Genomic DNA, 17,896 nt, shown 5'->3' with positions numbered 1-17,896 from the left:
TTTTGTTTCAGATAAGAATCAATTTGATAAATATTTATCTGATTTTCCTTCATGCTTAGACTGAAAATCACTCCAGTAAAGCAAAGCAAAGCAAATTTAAATTTCATGCATATGGTGCCAGTCTTTGCCTATTCAGACTCTGCCTTATTCAGGGCAAGGACTGGAGGTGAAATTATGGCAGCAGTTTTGAGCTCCAGTCTCTAAGTGATATTATTATAGAAAAAATAGAGACATATATATCAATTCTGCCAAATATAGACATGCAGCTGGTAACCTCATCTATTGGCCATAACAGCAGCAATGTCTGGCCATAGACTACAAAGATGGTAAGAATAAAATGAAGAACATGAGAAATCAAGTGGAAAATCCCAAAGATCATAGAGTGGGGTAATGGTGAGAGAACCAATAAATGTTTCAAGCACACCAGGAGCAAGAGGTCAGTAAGAGATATAGAAATGTTCTTTGAGAAGGAACAAGTAATTTATTGATGCAAAAAATACTTTCTAGGCAGTGCACTACCTCCAAAAATTGGTCCTTTTATCTATGAAGTAGGATGGGGAGAAGTCAGAAAGAGTAAAATATATTCTTGCAAGGATGAAAAGGGAGGAAAGTAAAAATTCAAGCTCTGCAAAAGAAAGGAGATTAAATATACATCTATTCCAAGAAAATCTAGCATGTAATACAATATTAAGTATTATAGGAAATTAATCAACATCAGTTGGATGTGAAAGTATTTTTTTAGTATGAAAACCATGCATTTGGAGTCTGAAGACCAAGAGCATGAAGAGAAAATGTAGCACCTTTTAGTTTCATCAGCCAGTGTATTCAGTGTTCTGACTGCAAGCAAACACTTCCTTGCTGGCATGCTCTGAGTTAGGCCAAGGAAGATCCTATAGCCTCCATTCTACATAGTCAACAGCCTGCTTTTAATGAAATCTGATGTTACTGTTCAGATGAAGGATGCTGAGTGATTGACAGTTGCTGAATGCTTTTCTTCCACATTTTAAGTCATCTTTAAAGCCATCAGATCTGCGTGTATGTGCATGTTTCGTTCTTACGTGGGTGCATGTATCTTGGCATTACCATAAGGAACTGGAACAGTTCTGTTTGGAAACAGGAGGTGCTCAACAGTAACCTGATAGTCTAAACCATCAGTGAATATGTGGGATCCCTCCTCTGCCTGATTTAGACCACGGATTTGGATATGAGCTTCCTAACTCCCACATGAGTGTCCTGGGCTGTTAGCTCCGCTGTTGTAGACTTTTTTCGTTCCCTGCTGATGGAGGTTGTATTCAACACTTACTATATCTGAATAAAAGAGAAAATGGTCTTCAAACTTCACACTTTCAGCACACACCAATAATGTGCCAAAGGGTCCAGGTTCATTCCAGTGTGTTTTAGTTTGCGTGCACAGTGGCTTGTCTTCAATACGCTTGGAGTCATAAAAAAACATAAAATGAATCACTATTTCTAGCAGAGACGTGAAATACTGGAGCATCCCAGGGAAGCAGCTCATACCTGCATCTCTCAGCTCCCAGAGCCATGTTGCCACACAAGATCAATCTGAAATACCTCTTGCTTTGCATGGAACCCCTGATGGAGACCTGAAAGATCTTCTCTGGTAGCAGTTTAGCAAGGAGTAGCACTTTCCAACCTCTGAACTCAACAGGAACCGTAGTCCCAAGCAGCTTGTTATACACAGTCATATGTATCCAAGGATTTCTTTGCAATGTGTGCCTACACCCTACAGTTTTTGGCATTTCTGGGACATTTTCACAGAAAGGTAGGCATCTGATGTTACATCTGCTTCCTCTGCACCTGTCTGTGCAGCCTTTGATATCTATAACCGTCTGAAAATGAAGGATTTCTCTCCTTTCCTGACAATGCAGCAAATCCTGGTACAGCAATTACTCCTCTGTGTCATGAGAGGTGCTCACTCATGCTCAGTGAAAAGTTACTCTTGGTACTAAGTGCAAAGAACTTGGCACACAAAGAAGAGGGTACTGAAAGCAGTGTAAGGGAAAGGCAGCCTTGTCAGATCAAGGCAAGGTGGGTGGTAAAAATATTGGAGTGGGCAGCACACACAGACACAGATAGGAAAATGCAGATGCCTCTAGACCAAGGAAAGGTCTATACATGTTATAGATGTGACACATCAAATCCTCACCTAGCATAGTGTGCATTGATAATGAAAAGGAAATATACAGTTAATTGTGAATCACAGCAGTCATGTCCCACTTTTGCTTCAACTATTAAAGACGGGTGATTTAATTACCACCTAGTTATCTAGCAGAAGGATTCACAATATAACATACCCTCATGGAAAACAAAGTCAGCATGGTTTCACCTGCCGTTCTTAATGCAAGAGAATCAGAGAACTGTAAGCTAGACCATGTGATCAATAATTGCCCAAGTGGAATAAAAATACAGCCAGAAATGACTATCTGCTTCAAAAGTTTCCATGAAAACATCTCACACAAAACTGCAAAGAAAGAAATATTCAGAGGTTTGTGAGTGGGAGACAATTTTCCAAAAATACTGCAATTTTACAGTAATTTTACTCATGGAATAACAGAAGTTCAGCAAAAAAGATGTTTTTCACAAATTTCACTCCTTACTTCATCTCCATTGAATGCATAAATATGGTCTTTCAAGTATAAAATAGGCATGCAGCACCATTACCTGGTGGCCAAATGCTCTCACAGAAGCCACCCGGGGTCATGGAGCAGTCAAAGGCAGGCACAGACTCAGCAGCCCTGAGCCAACTTCGAGTTCAGGCCTGATGCTGATGCCTACGTTACTCTGCTACTGTTGCTGGGTAAGATATTTTCACCTCTATAATTGCTGCAATGAGGGAGCTTAAGGTTAGTGCAGATTTGATTGGACCAGACACCCCACACCGTCCTTGGAGAGGAACGAATTTGTTAGCTCAACTCCTGTGCTGGGGTAAATGTTTGAATCTCCACTGATGTCAGGGAGATTCAGCCATTTGCACCAGCTAAACTGACGGCTTGCTGGGAGCATATCAGTGTGTTCCTAGCCACAGCTCTAACAATCAGCTTTGCAACAGCAGCTGCACAGAGATCCAGAAAAGAGCCTTCCATGGCCTGGGCAGATGACTTTGAGCTGAGTTCATCTCAGTGGGAAGTTCTCCTTTGCATATCTTCTGGTACACTTGAAAGAGCATAGCTACCTGTTGCTTTGTAGACTGAGCATGAATAGAAGTTTATACTGCAAAAAGAAGGTGTGAGCATCATTGCCTTTGAAGTCGAAGCCAGAACTCTAGACTGTAGAAGCAGAAGTATCGGGAGCATCATTAGTAACTTCCCTGTTTCTTCAGCCCAGAGCTGAAAGGCTGCTGTCATGGCAATTTTAAAACATCTCCTTTGAAATTATTTTTGATACTTTTTTTGCACTTAACCTTACCGTTTTTCATCTGCCTTTTTTTTTTTTTCAGCTCAATCTGTGTAGCATTCCCTTTATTTAAGTTCCTTATATTAATTTCCTAATATTTAATTTTGTAACACTGATCTGTGTTTGGTTTAACAAAGTAAAGTCCAAGTGTGTCAAAACACTGAAAGTGAGATGACTGGATAGACAGGCAGACAGACAGACACTGAGATTTTCTATCCTTATAGCTTGGCAAATCAAAACCTGGTTAACTTCTCTTATTTATTTCATACTGCTTGTACCTCCTGCTCAAGGGAGTAACCTTTTTTTCCTATTTGCTTTGAAGGTGATGTCATAGAGCAGACTGAACATCAGAAATAGAACTGTACTCTAGTAGGTGTCAGCCAAGTAAAATCTTACAATTTTGCACAAAACAGAGTAAAAATGTTGATAATTTTAAAATAGAGTGGAACTGATCAAGATGTAGGATTCTGAGTGCAGATAAACTGTCTGGACTTGGGCCTATTTATGTGTTAATAGGAAATGTAGGCAGCCAAGAAGCAATCTGACCCTGTTCCTTACAAGGAAAAACTTCTGTTTTCAGGTATTCTCAGGACAGGAAAAGACAGAGACATGCTTTTGAAACCACCACATTGTCGTCTCAAGTACAGGGGAGGCTGTGTGGGGAACAGGAGATATTTCATGTAACCAGTGGTGCTTTTATTTAAAATATGCTATACATTTCAAATAGCTTCAATTATCTGTATGTCAGCAGTAATAAAGTATTTCTTTAGCACTTAATACAAGTAGTTCTTTGTATTTTTTAATCAGAACTGATTTCTGAAGAATACTTCATGGAGATGTAAATGTACAAAATCATGAATTTCCCTGTGAATTATTTCAGTCCATGGGGAGGTAGGAACAGAAACTTGCAGGAAAGCCCTGCTCCTTTGTCCCTGCCTCTCCATGGCTCTGGCCTTTTTCCTGGCTTCTCTGCAGTCTGAGAGCAGTGGGTGATGCTGAAGGAGACAGGAGGGAGTTCAAAACTTGTTCCACCTTGCTAATGCTGTGGCAGAGCCCATTTCAGCCAAGGAAAATGTGGGCTGACCTCCTGCTACTCTCAGTTGCACCAGCACAGAGGAAGGGGCTGGTCCAGCCTCTCTCATACACACAGATAAAGCTTCATGAAATGGAGATGGGGAACACCTTGCCTTCACTACAAATCCCCCTTCCAGCCTATTTTTCAATGACCAGCATTCTAAGAAAGAAGTTCACCTTCCTGCAGGAACAGCTTCCATCACAAGAGAATATCTGATTATTCTTACATACCTCCACCCTGGGGCTAAAAACAAGTAAATAAAGAAGTAATGACTGAAAGATTAGCAAGTACTAGGACATGCAGCAAGGGCATCTGTTGACCACAGAAATTAGGAGCTGGATGGCAGACCTGTGCTGCCTTGGCAGAGCTCTGCCAGAAAAATAAACTAAATAATCTGTGTTTCATAACAATAATAGTAATAAAAGTCATGGCAAGGAATTCTGCCTCCACCTGTGCAGAGCCAGACCTGAGATCCCTGAAGCGACGGCAATGCCTCCACCAATACAGCCAGCTTTGAGTCTACACTAGAAGAATCAGGAGAGAAAAAAGAGCAGAGATTGCCTCTGATGATCAGCAAAGAGCATGTAGGGCAAGGGCAGGATTGTAGTACTTCTTCCTAGGGTTACCTCTCCCATGTGTATCTGGGCAGGAAAACCACCATGGAAAGATTAGGCACAGTGACATTAAGGGCCCATCAGGAACCGACTCCTCTATTCAGCCTAAGAAGCTGCTTCCCCATGGCTGTGTGGCCCCATGCAGGAGTCTCACTCTTCCTGGGCTCTGAATGGACTGTGAATGCAGGGGTCCAATGTGGATTTTAATGAGAAGAATAAAAGGTATTTTTTAATTTACTACAGCATTTTGTTTTTCTAAATTCAGAGTTCTGTAGGTTTTGTGTTAGAAGAGATGAGGAAAAAGCCTAAATGAGTAATGCAGCTTTTAATACGAGCATCTGGTCCTGCAGACATGATGAGTGGGAGGAGGAGGATTTTTCCTTTTAAAATAGAGCAATGATTATAAAAACATGACAGGAGTGTGTCTTCATATGGGAAAGCCTGTCACCTTTATTATTTCTGCTGGCAGCAGTGACTAGATGTACTTTCTGAAACAAGCCTTTCACTCACAGGCACAGCATTGAAGTATTTCTCACATGAAATGCAAGTAGAAAGGCAGAGGTAGATGCAGATTGTATTGGGAGAAGCTGTTAAAATAATCACTCATTTTCACCTTTGTTGCTTGTCACAGCAACACACCTTGGGCCAGGCCCTTCCTTTACAGAGGAAGGCTGTGATCCTTCAGAGCAAAGAAGATTACTTCTCCTTACGATTAAGTACTTAACTGAAGCCTTCAATAGGCTATGTTTGGTGCTTTTGAAAGTGATCCTTTTATTTAATGTTTTCTGCATCCAGAGTTCCTTGGTGATATTTCATTATTGAAGGTGGAGGAGAAAACCTCTTCACTTTTTTTACTCAATTTGCCTTTCAATAAGAATGGCTAAAAGTCCTCACTCTGGTCTATTGGAAAGAAGAAGACTTTTCAAGTGAGGATTAAACAACAAAAAACCCAAACAAAAAACCAAACATACAAAACCAGGTAAAACAACACCAAGTTGTCCCAGAAATGATTGCTGAGAAATTGCAGGGATGGTGAAGAAGGCAGAGAAATTATAATATTCCCAAAAGGAAAACAGCTGGGGAATGGGGAGAGGCATGATTCCACCCATGCCGTAGTTCCACAAGATATCCAGTTTGCAGAGAACACAGTAATGCTGTCAAATCATGAAGTTGGTTGGCTCAATTTGAAATATTAATTTCAAATATTGAAATATTCAAATATTGAAACAATACAAATTTGAAATTTGATAATTTCACCCAATAGCAAGAATTAGCTTCTGGTGATTCAGACCATCAGGTATCAGTGTTAAAATTGGTCAGACTGGTCCTTTGCAGCTCCCTTCTTTTTGCCTATAGAGGTTTTGGGCACCTCAAGAGAGTGCATTGCTATGTACAGGTCCGGGACAGCCCACCCTGCAAAGCACGTGCTGAGCCCCAGGACAGCCTGTGCTGTGCCAGGGAACATGAGGCTGCCAAGCTGCTCAGGGAGGTAGGATGCCACACACCTATGCAGCACCCAGCACACCAAGCTACTGCCATGGGAAAGGCACAGCCTCTGAATCTCAGAGAGATGAACAGAACACAGAGGAGGGTTTCAAAGCAGGCCCTGGGAAGCAGTTTGCCCTTCTCACTGATGGCACACCTAACTACAGTACTGCAGAAATAGTCTGCAAGTATGGATGGTCTCAGGTAGAGAAGATAAGTGGCCTGATTTTGCCACTTCTGGGCAAGCATCCTGACCCAGTGGGATATACAAGAGGGAAGAGGTGGAGGCTTCTAATTTTGCCATTACATTTGGAGGGAAAGTAGCAGCCAAAACCACAGTTTGCACAGAAACTGGTTGAATGGTAAATGTGAAAACAGGAGGAGATTCACATGTTTGATACCTCCCAGGAGGCACAGGCTTGAGGAGGGAAGGTGAAGATCAGCAGAGCTTCTGGGTCAATGTTTTGGGGCAGCTGCCTTAATTCCACCTGCAGTTCTTGGGTGCCCATCTCTTTTATCAGATTTGCCCCTGCCTGGCTGTGCTTGCATTCCCACACCTGTGGAGCAGAGGAAAGAGAAAGTTAAGGGCAAGTCTGATTGCTGGTGCTAACAGGGAGATGGATTGGACTTACTGAGCCAGAATAAAGGAAAAAAAAAAGAAAAGAAAGAAAGATATTTAAATGTAAAGATTCAAAGAAATCAGTGAAGCAAGTAATCAGTTCTAAGGCCAGCCTACTCTCCAGACAAACGCCAACTCACAAGCATAGAGTTGGACAGCAAGGCAGACAGAGCCTGTGCCCTTCCAACGCACAAGACTAACTCTCAACCTTCAGAGGAGGGTCTAGCAGCCAGTTATGACAGTGACCGAGTTTTGTGGTGCTCTGAAGCCCACTAAGGTATGAGGGCTGGTTTGTGCTGGTTACAGCCCAGCAGCTTTGATAGGAGACATGGCATGTGTCAGAATTGTGAGGATGCAGGCAATAGGTGAGCAGAAAAAGCTCCTTTGGAGTGGCAGGAAGAAGGATTTAAGAGAAAGTTTAAAATCAAAATTTAAATCAAAACAGGTGCTGAAGGCCCTGAAAGGTAATCCATATGTTTTTCTTGGGGAAATTTGTTTTGAGGCAAATTTAAAAGGAATTAATTATGATCTTGCACACATCTTAGGGAGAAATCCCTAAGCAAAACTGCTTGGGTTGCAGGCTAAGCTGCAAACTATGTTTGTTTATTCAGCCCATGTTCTGAGAAACAAAAGGGAATTTTGGGTGCCATTCTTTGTCCTACTCACTTTTTCTGCTGGTATCAGGCATACATTCAACATTCACTCTCCAAAAGCAAAAAAAAATCAACTGTTTCTTGGTGGATTCTAAAACTCACTGATCTCTTCTAGAAACACAGGTGTAATGTGGCTATGAGGGAATGCTATGAGAAAAGAACTCTGGTTTTAGGTTTATTTCAGCATCCATTAGGAATTATCTGGAATTATCAAAACTCACTCAGGTCACAGAGAAGACATCATAAAACCCCATTTCTGTGTGTCATCATACTTTACTTTCAAGTTAGCCAGGTCTTGGTGACAATACGATTGAATAAATTATAGTTATTTTAATGATAATAGATAATATGCCTAATTCAGTAACACAATCTTCCTGTGCAGGGTTTTCTTTTACCTTTGTAATTTGCTCTGTCACTGTCACTTCCATTACTCCTACTGAGAATCATACGCCTTTCTAAGAATCTGTATAGCAGCAAGAAGTCCCTGGATATTACCATGAGACCGACAAAAGCAAATATGGAAAGGTACTATAGTGTCACAGAGAAATTCTTCCTACAATTCCATATTCTAGCAGCTCCCTGGTACTCAGAATCATAGAATTGATCACAGAGCCCAACCATTGACCCTTGCCAAGCCCACCACTAAACCATGTCCCCAAGTGCTAAATCTATATATCTTCTAAATACTACCAGGGATGGTGACTCCACCACTCCCCTGGGCAGTCTGTTCCAATGTTTACTAACCCTTTCAGTGAAGAATGCTATCACAATTTCCGATCTAAACCTTTCCTGGCACATCCTGGGAGCATTTCCTCTTGTCCTATCACTTGTTACTTGGGAGAGGAGACTGACCCCCACCAGTCTATCACTTCCTTTCAGGCAGTTGTAGAGAGAGATAAGGTCCCCCCTCTGAGCCTCCTTTTCTCCAGGCTGAACAACCCTAGGTCTCTCAGCTGCTTCTCACAGGACTTGTGCTCCAGACCCTTCCCCAGCTCCATTGCCCTTCTCTGGACATGGTCCAGAATCTCAATGTCTTTTTTGTAGTGACAGGCCCAGAACTGATGCATTTGATAGAAGGTAAAAGAAAAGGCAATATGTATATCAATATTTTAATTTAATTGATAAGCAAAGGTGGTTTAATTTCTTTTTTAATCCATTTGCATGCAGGAGTGAACAAATTCCTGTACAAAGTACGTTCCTTTGAACAAAGCACACAGAAGTGGCAGCATCCAGAAGGCCTTACCTCAAATCCATCTTGTACAGCCATGCAACCTCAGTCCTTCTGGAATTAATAAGGAGGTAGTGACAGTCTTCAGTGGAATATGAATTTTGAATGTATTCATTTCCCTGAGCGTTCCTGCACTTTACCCACTAAAAATGTCCTTACGTTTCCAGCCCAATGTGTGACCCCCAGCCTTCTGTTTACAGTTTTCTAATATAACTGCTCACACATTTTTTCAGCTGCAGAAACAGGTATTTCTTCATGCTGAACTGTCAAGGAATAAACTCAAAGTTCACTTAAAATATAGGGGTGACTCGGAAAGGTTCTCTCCTAATGCAATATCTACTTATTAGGTTAAAAATAAATAGGATTGTTAATGCACAGAAATTGCATGGCATTGTCTTCCCAGTGAGCACTTTATTCCAAAATAAATCACAATATTTTGAAATGATCAGCCCACCCTAGAATGTTTCTTGGAAAAAAACCCCTAGAATAAGAGCATCACATTCTGGGATCCAGGAAGAGTAATTTGGGGTTACTACTGACAGTATTAATGTGGCTGCATCAGAAGCATTATTTTGGAAGAGCAAAACGGCCTTCTCTCAGAAATGAGATCTACAGGTTGCTACTCTATAGGTATGAGGTAGCTTTGAGCTGGAACATCCTCAGATAAACCAGGAAGCTGGACAAATATTATTTTGAACCAATTAGACCCAATCTACTTCTTGTGGGCTCCTACATCACAATCATCAGTAAGAAAACAAGGGCACCACACTCTGATCTGCTCAGAGTTAAGGGACCAGTTTTAGAAGACTGAAATTTAATGTAATAGAGACAAAGAGCTCAGAGGATTACAAGAGCTTACTACCTAGAAACAAAAAAACCCAAAACAATGTGGTCTTAAGGTTTGTTTAAATTGACTTTAATGATTCTTCCTTTCAAACCAGTAAGCCTGAAGTAGCAGTTGCTAATTAGCAAGTCAGTGTCTTAGCTGATTGTCTTTCCTGGGACCACAGTGCAAATAACCTTGTGACTTTTCTTGTGCTGGGAGAATGGGTTTAGAGAGTCTAATTAGGGCACTGAACAGCCGATTGTGATGAAGAGCCCAACATAGCCTGGTTGTTTTATAAATATCACGAGTGGGGTTCTAAACTTCTCCCCATCAGTTCTTTTCTTTGGGAAAGCAGTGGCACCAAAAGGAGACAAACACAAACAGAAGTGGGAAGTGTCAATATCTGAGCAGTATATAGTTTGGGAACAGGCCTCTTCTCTAGTATTTAATGAAAGAACCAATTCGGTTCCCTCTTCAGAGAAAAAATAAAAGAGGATTTCATCCCACTTAATCAATATTAGTCAATAGTAGTTTTCCTTGGTGAAGCTAGAAGGCAATTAACATGCACACACCTCCTACTGTAATTGTATTTATCAGCTTCCGCCCCAGCCCCCCCTTCACCCCCCCTTTTGAACACCATGGTCTACCTTTGGCAGAAATGAGCAAATTCAAGCAACTCAATTGCCATCAGCAAAATGAAATCATTTTCTCAACAGCTGCTTACAGTGTCTAGGTGCTTGCAGGATGACCTGTCTGGTACATGCCCTCTGAGATAAGAAGTGCCACATATTTGTATTGAGTTTGCTTGGCCAGGTTTTGGTACTGGGAGGGACTGGGAGTGGCGGCATCCGTGAGGTTACTTGACACTTCCTCCATGTCCAGTGGAGCCTGTGCCAGCTGGCTCCAAGACAGACCCACTGCTGGCCAAGATCGAGCCCAGTATCAACAGTGGTATCACCTCTGAGGTAACAAATTTTAGAAGAGGGAAATTTACAGCACAACAGTAGCTGCAGACAGAGAGAGGAGTGAGAACATGTGAAACCACCAGCCCTGAAGACACCAAGATCAGTGAGAAAGGAAGGGGAGGAGGCGCTCGAGGTGCTGGACCAGGGATTCCACAGCAGCCTGTGGTGTAGATAATGGTGAAGCAGCTGTGCCCCTGCAGCCCATGAAAGTCCATGGTGGAGCAGAGATCCATTTGCAGTGCATGAAGGACCCCCCAACAGAGCAGGGGGATGCCTGAAGAAAGATGTGACCCCACGGGAAGCCCACAGCGACACAGGCTCCTGGCAGGACCTGTGGAGAGAGGAGCCCACAATGGAGCAGGGTTGCTGGCAGGACTTGTCACCCCAAGGGGGACCTACACTGGGGCCCACGATGGAGCAGGTTTGCTGGCAGGACTTGTCACCCCACAGGGGACCTACCCTGGGGCAGTTTGTTCCTGAAGGACTGCACCCTGTGGAAGGCACTCATGCTGGAAGTAGAAAGCAGCCCATGGGAAACACTCACATTGGAGAAGTTTGGGGAGGACCGTCTCCCATGGGGGGGAGAAGAAGTTAGAGAAAAATGGGAGTGAAGTTGGGCCCAGGAAGAACGGAGGGGTGAGAGGGAAGTATTTTAAGATTTGGTTTTACTTCTCATTATCCTACTGGGATTTGATTGGTAACAAGTTTAATTTCCTCAAGCTGAGACTGTTTTGTCCATGATGGTGAGAAATCTCTCCCTGTTCTTGTCTCAATCCATGAGCTTTTCATTGTATTTTCTCTCCCTTGTACAGCTGAGAAGGGGAGTGATAGAGCAACTTTGGTGGGCACGAGTTTTCCATGAGGGTAAACCTACCAGCAAAGTTATTTAAAGAATTGTATTTCAACAAATTTATTTTTCTGTAATATCAGCAGAGCTCTTTACAACTGTGAACACTAGATCATCTACTTTGTGCAGTGCCAAAAGAGGGTGACAGAAGATACTGGAAGACAAAATAATTCAGATTCTTTGGTTGTCACACCTGTACTGTAGACCAGAAAGAGATCTTTTGATATTTCATTGGTGTGGATAAAGACTGCCTAATCTCCTTGCATGGTGTGGAACTGTTTATACACCTTTTGCTGGCATTTCAGTGGTACTCTTTTTACTCTGCAGTCCCAAATGTTCAGATTTGTGAAAAGCACATTATGCCATTCTGAAGTGAAGTTTAGCTTTGAGAAAAAAGGCACTCTAGAATATAAACCAATAAATAGATAGAAGAAACACAGGAAAATCTAACTATTGAATTTTCTTTTTGTATCCTACGGAATGCATTTTTCTCTGATAAGAGTATATTTCTGCTACTCATTCTACCAGTTTCTCTGCTCAGTTTTCAGGCAGCCATTAAAAAAATTATTACTTTTGTTTTTCCTCTACAGAATATTTTATTGATTTGATATTAAACAGGACATAATAATTTAGAGCAGAGCTCAAGTTTACACACATCCTCAATAATCACTCTACCACATCCTTGTCACTGTCCTACTTTCCTGTCCCTTCCCACTCCCATCATAGACACAGCTAGTTAAGAGCTAGGAATTGATGTCACCCTCTGTTTGCATTTACAGAGTAATGTACTAAGGAATATAATGTTTTTTACAGTGCCTTTGTCTCATTCTTATGGGTCCAATCTGTGTGGTTTGCTACAATCCAACTAAGCCTTTGTGCTAATCCCCCTTACAAGTATTAGCAGTATCCAATATAACGAGATCATTTCACTAAGTGAGGTTTGGGGTCTTCACAGAAAAGCCAGTGATGAAGCACATGGGGAATCTCTGTACAGATGAGATCTTTCTTTGATGAGCAGTGCCTCTGATCCCAGAGAAACACTGTGGGCCTCCTGATCATTCTTCTTCCCAATCATGTCTATATCCAACAGGGCCAGCACAATTCTTACCATTACATTATAAGTTCTCTGCCATAATTAATTTTTTTGTTGCACTCCTTCCTGAGTGATTTCCTTTCTAACTAGATATTTCAAAAACAGGAAGAAAAATGATCCTTGAATTGCAGCTACATTGCTGGCTTTATGAAGATACATAGTACAGCCAGGAAAACAATTTCTCACAACCTGAACAGCCTTCTCTGAAACCACAGATACCAAGCAGACACTCTTCAAAATAAAGTGATAAATTTTAAGCAAGGGATAAAACCCCACCTCTTTTAAGTAATAGAAATTAATTATTTAATGCTCAACTACATGCTTGCATCCTATTCCTGTTTGCTCCTAGGAAAGGAGGGAAACAATACAAAAAGGCTACTGAATTTGCTGTCAAGGGTAAAATATCTTTGTTGTCATGTCCTGAGGGCTGTTCACTGCAAGTCTGTTAGTGACACTGCAATTGGTGGGATTCCAGTAGGGCTTGACATTGTCTGAATGCCTTGGAAAACGCTTCAAATCTTAGGTCTGCCCAATCTGCAGAATGACTTTGGAAGTACTTCACATAACTTTAAATTAATTAAGGGGTTTGGGAAAGGAACTTCCAGTGAAATTAAACAGTGAAATCAACAAACATTTGGCTGAGCTCTAGACCCGGGGCCAGACCAGTCTTGGCAATTTTGGCTCACAAAATTTTGCAAAGCCAGACAAAGTCGATCTCCTCCATCTAGGATGGAATCCACTGTTTGGGCCTTAATCCAACAGATTCACAAATTCAAACCTTTCATCTCTTTTTAACACTATCCCCTTCCCAGGGATCTGTATGTAGCGTTTCATTCTGTGGTTCTTGACTTGCTCTTCACCTTTTTCTGTTTTCCTCTTATACCATGCTCAGGAAAGGATATGATGAGCAATGACATCTTAAGTCTAGATTATTCACAGATGTTGCGTTTCTTTATCTCAGGGACAGAAATGCTTGTGCAGGCCTAGCTGAAGCAGCTACAACCTTCAGCTCTTTGTTACTCCTATGGTTCCCTCAGTAGACATTGTTCTGATGGTTCACAGACTGTTCTGTTGCAAAATCAGTCAGAGGATGATCCTCCGGGCTTGGGATCCTTTGGTTTCAGTGGGGAGCGGGAAATCACCATCAGCTGGTGTCCTTTTGAATTCCATCAAGAGTATGATCCCATTGCCGTTGAACACTTGTGAACAAGTAAACCAGATATTTTGCTTACATTTTTTACATAGGTGACTTACATGATTTAACTTTTTCTACCCACACCTACCTGACTTAGAACCAAAAAAAAAGTTGCTTCAGACTGAGATTGTTCTATGCTCACAGTGAAAGGCCCACTGAGCTTGTTCAGAGCTTCATCCTTTGCCTCTCCTTCCTGAGTGTATCTGCAGCATTTGTCAGCATTAGACCCTGGGACATGGGACAAAGCTGCTGCTTGTGCTTCAAATACATGTGCTTCAATATCTAACCTTTTACCAAGACAGCTGCCTGTTCCTTTGAGATAAACAATGCTGTCTATGTCCTGCTTTTGTGCCAAAATGGAATAGTCAAGAGAAGTGTTTTGTTAAATGTTTGTCAAACCAGGGTATCACAGAGGAGGACTGAACGCTTTTTTGGGCTCTTTTACTCGGAAATTTCTTCAGGATGGCAAGCTTACAGTCCCAAGCAGATGTGGTAACCACACCTGTGCTAGGTCAGATAGATAAATCTACTGTACTCATGTGTTGTTGGCTACTATTTTTTCTCTTTTGCCAACAAACAAAGTTCAGTTTATTCTTGCCCTCCAGGGACAAGTTTTTTCCTGTTGCTTTCACAGTGTTAAAGTCCATGCTCTTAGAGTATTTTCTGCCCTTATAAAATGTTAGGTGTACAGCTAGGAAAAGATGGTATTCCAATTTTATATTGTCCAGCTCCTTGGCTTCTAGGTGAAAGGGAAAAAATCTGTGTTTGGACTAACCAGAGCACCAGAGCTCATTTTCATCTATCAAGACAATGTTTTTAATTTCTTATTTATTTCTTCCTTTTACTATCTTATGTAGATGATGGGAGAGAATGAGAAGGAAATTTAATGTGTCGGGTTTGTCAGCTGAAGTAATTAATCACAACCCTATAAAGCCCAAAGGACTACTCCAGTTTGTACCAACAGTGCAGCCAGTCTGCTAGAAAAGTTTTCTGATTGCTATCCTGTTTTTCCAGCATTACTGTTACATCTTTGTTTTATAACAGTTTTCTACTTTCTTCTGGCAACATCCATTGTTCATTACACACTCTTGAATACAAGCAGAGGAATGTTTTTTTGTCAAAATCCCCCTACTAAGCAGGTGACAGTACATATAATTCAGAAACTCTGTAATTATTTTTAAAATAAAAAGTTATCACTAACTAGTGTATACAAAGCTATAACTTCCAAATAACTGCAATTGTATGTTATAAAAAAAGTGAGGAATTACCATGTTGAGACTTTATTCTAGCCAGTGCTCAGGGCTTTGCAAACAGCTGAGATGTTTAAGTTGTGTAAAGACTAATGTAATCCATACAGTAGCAATAGAAATTCTTTTGTGGGTTTGTTACTGACTGGCACTTAAAATGTTTTTTGTTTTAATTATTGATTGTAACCCCAAACTTCAAACCTGTGCAGGAATGATTATTAATATCAGTGTTTGCTGTCAGGAAATAAACATAATACCCAAACATGGAATAAGTCTTTCTCACCTGTAGACTTTGGACAAGTCCTACCCTAAAATTCATATAGGCTGACACCACTGATGGAGGCCTAATCCTATACTGACTTCAGTGAAGGTATTTGTCTGGTATTTTTCTCTGTCACAACAGAACTTGTCTTAAACTGGAGATGTGAAGTTGTCTTGGGTATTGCAAGACAGAGAAAAGACCTGCTAAGTTAATTTCACCCTGTTTGAAAGGTGCAGAAATATTTCATCTATAAGAGACAGCAACCCAATTTTAAAATGGATCACCAGGAGGACACAAAACATTAATTTTAATTTTAACTATTTTATTTTATTTTTATTTAATTTTAGCTTATAGAATAATTGTTTTCTCTCTGGAGCTCATAAAAAATGTCAATTAATATTGTCCAACTCCTACACTTCATGCTTTACATGACATGATTTGCTGTGATTGATCTGACCCAAGATGACACTATTCAAGGTGAGGAGCAAAGTACAGTCACAAATAATACTAATACAGAACAAACCCCTGCCCCTTCCAGAGCAGCAGCTCCGTGCAGGGATGCAGCATGCAGCAGTTGACATCCCCATTCTCTGCACTGGCTCTAAGGATGTGTGCCCTCCCCTCCACCTGCACAGCTGCAGTTCCTCTCAGCACAGGAAGGGGAAAGGGATGGGTCCATGTCCAGGCTGCACAGTCCCATTCAGTGGACCCAGCTGCTAAAGTTACTCTCCCAGGAAACTCCACTGCCTGTCACAGGAGCTATGCCCTACTGTGCCCACTGGTCCCACCTCCAAGATTTAGCTGGCATTAATTTGGCAGCACAAGCCAGGGTAAAAGGGAAACTGAGGAAGAAATGGGAGACACAGACTCCAAGGAGCAATGTTTTAAGAACATGGCCACTATTACTGAGGGTACTCCAAAAGGAACTGACTCTGAACACACCTGAGCAAAATGTAAAGGGCGGCTGGAGATGGGGCTGACACAGTATGGCAGGAGAGGAACTAAGGAATTGGCCAAGGAGAATCAGTTCCACATTAATGAATGTGTCAGAGTTGGGCCTTTGTCTGAGGTCCTCAAAGAATCTTGCATCTTCTCTCCAATGACAGTGCAGCTAACTGAAGCACTTTCACTAGAGGACTTTTCCACCAGATGCTTATAGATAAGCAAGATGCATAAATTGAGTGGATGAATCTTATGCAGTGACACTAAAGGAAGTGACCTGCATCATTCTAATCCTGTAACAAAAAATAGACTATTATGGCAACATAGCTGAAAGAGTAAAATTTTAAGGGCTTGACTTGTTTTTGATCTTCTCAGGCTTCCTCAGAAAACCTCCCTCTGGAGCAGCAAAGCAGAACAAGGATAAGCAGAGCTCTGCCTTGATCCTCCATTCCCTACTTCTTTCCTCCCTGCAGTTTTGGTAGCCATGATGGGAAAAGGAATCAGATGAGAAGATAGTCTAGCATCTCCTTTCTATTCCTTTCTTACAAGGGCCAGGGACACAGCTTTTACACTGTCTGGACAGGTCCATCTACTCATTGCAATATTTCAGCATTGAATCATAATGGAGAGAATTTTGTTCTGCTTTGAAGCATTGAAGGACATACAGATAATTTGACACTGAGATAACAGAGAATTAGAAACCAAAGTTTTAGATTTGTAAAAATAAAAAATTCTTTTAGAAAGGAAAAGCAGGTCAGGTAAGGTCAGGTCAGATCAGGCTACTCCAAATCAGTGCTCAGAAGACTGAGTCAGTCAAGAAAATTGGTGATGATATATTAAAAATTGGTAACTTCCGAGCAACTTAGGTCTGAAAGCACTAGCTTCGTACTGCTGTCAGAAGAGGAACAGCCAGCTAATTTCAATGGCCCAGAATGAATAAAAGCATTGTTTTACTGAATCGATGTGCTAATGAATATCATCTGCCTCTTTTGAACTTTATCTGAAACTTTGCCAGTAGATTTGCAAAATTTCTGTGCAAAGACCCTGTTGCTGAAGGCAGATCAGTGTAACAACATAGCATGAGGAGGGGTGGTAGCTGTAGGACAAAAACACTACAGTGAAAGTGTGTGAGAACTTTCACAATCAATGTGCTCTCCAGGACTGTAATATTTCTTGAAGAAACCACTTCCAGTGCTGAGTCTGGATCACAGTAGTGTGTACCTTTCTTTTCAGCAGTGATAAACTCAGCTCCAGCCTGAGTCTGAAGGGAAGGACAGCACTGCCTTGCAACCCCATGGCCACATTTCCTGCCTTGAAACAACTGGCTTTAATAGAGGAAAAACAACCCCCTTAACCTTTCACCTCCTTTTGCCCCATCTCATCCCCTGCCACTGGCAAATCACATAGGTAAATTCACGCCTCAGATTCACA

At 41.4% G+C, this 17,896-nt stretch overlaps 1 protein-coding gene across 1 annotated transcript in view; it reads left to right on the top strand.

The window, feature by feature from the left end:
* ST6GAL2 (ST6 beta-galactoside alpha-2,6-sialyltransferase 2) overlaps positions 1-17,896 on the top strand; it is a 175,445-nt gene that overhangs the window by 65,879 nt on the left and 91,670 nt on the right. The window lies entirely within an intron of this gene.

Source organism: Corvus hawaiiensis, chromosome 2, assembly GCF_020740725.1.
Source record: "Corvus hawaiiensis isolate bCorHaw1 chromosome 2, bCorHaw1.pri.cur, whole genome shotgun sequence".
In the NCBI taxonomy this organism is placed as follows: Eukaryota; Metazoa; Chordata; class Aves; order Passeriformes; family Corvidae; genus Corvus; species Corvus hawaiiensis.
Note: the sequence above shows the minus strand (reverse complement) of the source record. Positions and strands in the feature narration are given on the sequence as shown.